At 36.3% G+C, this 2,793-nt stretch overlaps 1 long non-coding RNA gene across 1 annotated transcript; it reads left to right on the top strand.

Annotated features, from left to right (window-relative positions):
- The first annotated feature begins 252 nt into the window (after positions 1 to 252).
- Positions 253 to 2,541, top strand: LOC143250283 (uncharacterized). Its single transcript, XR_013028124.1, has 2 exons — positions 253 to 513; positions 2,377 to 2,541. It is a non-coding gene; the product is annotated as an uncharacterized LOC143250283 (long non-coding RNA).
- Positions 2,542 to 2,793: the final 252 nt, after the last annotated feature.

Raw genomic sequence — 2,793 nt, 5'->3', positions numbered from 1 at the left:
CGTGTAGTTCAGCGTTTAACAACAAACAACAATAACAAAATCATTTTTTGACTGATTTAGCAGAACTCTCGTACCACGATACTTAAATCCTCAACAGAAATCTGCATGACATTGGAGTTTTACGTCCAAACAATCTGAGAGACCGTCGCTTTATACGGCGCCATTCCGAAGGCCAGCGAGCTCTCTTATTCGTTCATTTTAAATCAATACGTTCACGCTTATATTTACTCTTATTTCCGCTACTGTTTTTTTTTCCTTGTGACAGTGCGTACGTTCCAGTCTTGAAAAAGCACGGACCACTAGCTTTCTTCGTTTTCCGCCTGGGTGCGCAATGGTACCACTCTTCTCTAGATGACCGTGCCAGTAGATTTCAGGATGACCCACATGCTAAACGACTAACAGGGATATCATTATGTTGCTAAGTTCTAAGATTGACCATAAAAATAGTTCGTATATAAAGCTATCAACGGTTGTTGCCTCGTCCTTCCTAAAGTCATGGAGCCGACATTTCAGGTAAGCCTTTTTTTGTGAAGAGATTTGAATACACATTTAGGAAACACATTCTGATGTGATATTTGAAGCTGGAGGGCTAAGTGGTAATGCTTTGATAAATATCTATTTACATCCATCCTTCTCTTTTCACACTTTAATATAAAGAGAGTTTAAGACACCTTCGCTTTTCCAGTTCGATTTCATTCTCGATCCGGCCGGGCATGGCCAGGTAGATAAGGCACTCGTATCGTAATCCGTGGGGGCGTTATAATGTGACGATCAATCCCACTATTCGTTGGTAAAAGAATAGCCCAAGAATTGGCGATGGGTGGTGATGACTAGCTGCCTTCCCTCTAGTCTTGCACTGCAAAATTAGAGACGGCTAGTGCAGATAGCTCTCATATAGCTTTGCGCGAAATTCAAATAAACAAACAAACATTCTAGATTCTCTTCATTGTAAAAATGAGATATTATATAATTATTTGGTTCATATTCCTTGTCATGAACCAAGTTCTCAGCTGCTCGTGCAGGTGGTTCTGTTACTCATAAACAGCTGGATGTATATCGTGATGTACATAATTATACTCAGTTTACAGATACTGCACTTGAAACAATTCCACGTAATAATATAACATCCATTCTCATCTATACCACTCTTTTCATATAATTACCGACAACTGTTTGTCTTAACGTAAAGTTTCACAATGGTGTATTTGTACTCTGTTCAAGATAGGAATTAAACCTTTAATTTTAATAAGATTTCGAGTTTACTGCCACCTCGTGAACACGGGAGGAGATTACTGTAGGTAGATTAGTTTACAAGACTAACCTAACTATTAGCGAAATATACATACTCCAAAAATGGTTTGATAATATCTTTATACAGATGTACTGCTACTTTAAATGTAATTCAGAAAAGACAATAACAATGAATATTCCATGATGTAATATCAGTCCGTTATTTTATTCCTGTAAAAATACTTCAAGTGTTTCTGAACGTTTATATGAAATAATTGTATAAACTTGTGCACCGTTTAGTCGAATCGTGTAAAATTCAGTATAAATAATTCTATGTATATACGTTCCAGTTATAACAATAACGGTGGAACTTTTGTTTTGATAAAACAAGTTTATCGACTTCGTGTCGATTTGGTTCATTTACGAGAATACCGCTCTATCCGTGACATAAAATCATTAAATCAAAATTCGATCACACAAGAAATATGAATTTAAATATATCTTTTTTTTTTGTCATTGAAGAAGGCACTGACCTTTCGTGTTGGTGTTTTAAAATGGTTCCTTGGTCTTGTTTGTTTTTTGAATTTCGCACAAAGCTACTCGAGGGCTATCTGTGATAGCAATCCCTAATTTAGCAGTGTAAGACTAGAGAGAAGGTAGCTAGTAATCACCACCCACCGCCAACTCTTGGGCTACTCTTTTACCAACGAATAGTGGGATTGACCGTCACATTATAACGCCCCCACGGCTGAAAGGGCGAGCATTTGGCGCGATGGGGATGCGAACCCGCGACCCTCAGATTACGAGTTGCACGCCTTAACACGCTTGGCCAAAACTCAGAGTCATCTAATATTATAAATCCAACAAACTTATCCACTTTTTTGTACACATCTAAATCCTAGGAAACGTTAATTCAAAATGACAATAAACACCAACAAAAATTGAAAATACAAAACGTTTAATTACAATGATAATAAACTTTAAAGCTCTGATCCTGTATTAAATTATATGTAATTAATACAGTACTCTGAGAAATAAATATACAACCCGAAACTAAGTTTCGTAAGAAGCCAAAATTTTTACTTCATTTCTCTTTTTATTTGTTAAACAACAACGAAATGTATTTGCACGTCTTGTTTTGTATAGCTTCTCATTCTTGCCGTTGTGGTTGTCATGGTAACAGGAGTCAAAGAAGCAGACGACGAAAACTATCAGAACACTGGTCTTCATGCCGAAGATCTAAAATCATCAGCTACTGGTTATGGTGGTGGTGGAGGGAACGGAGGTTATTTTCAGTAAGTAAATATTTGAGTACAAAATAACAAATCTCTGAAACAAAATATAAAGATTTGTCTCTAATTGTCTGTAAATATTACAATTTTTTTTCGCGTTAACAAAGGTTACAACGTTCGTTCAACATTTTAGGAATTAATGTTTTTGTCCCTAAATAATTATCGGGACTAGAGAAAAACAACAACAAAAGTTCATTGAGTGAGATATATTCTGACCATGTTCGAATTCCAGTCGATTAGAGATTTTTCGTATCAGCGGCAAATTACCTAG

Source organism: Tachypleus tridentatus, chromosome 5 (genome assembly GCF_004210375.1).
Source record: "Tachypleus tridentatus isolate NWPU-2018 chromosome 5, ASM421037v1, whole genome shotgun sequence".
NCBI classification, from domain to species: domain Eukaryota; kingdom Metazoa; phylum Arthropoda; class Merostomata; order Xiphosura; family Limulidae; genus Tachypleus; species Tachypleus tridentatus.
Note: the sequence above shows the minus strand (reverse complement) of the source record. Positions and strands in the feature narration are given on the sequence as shown.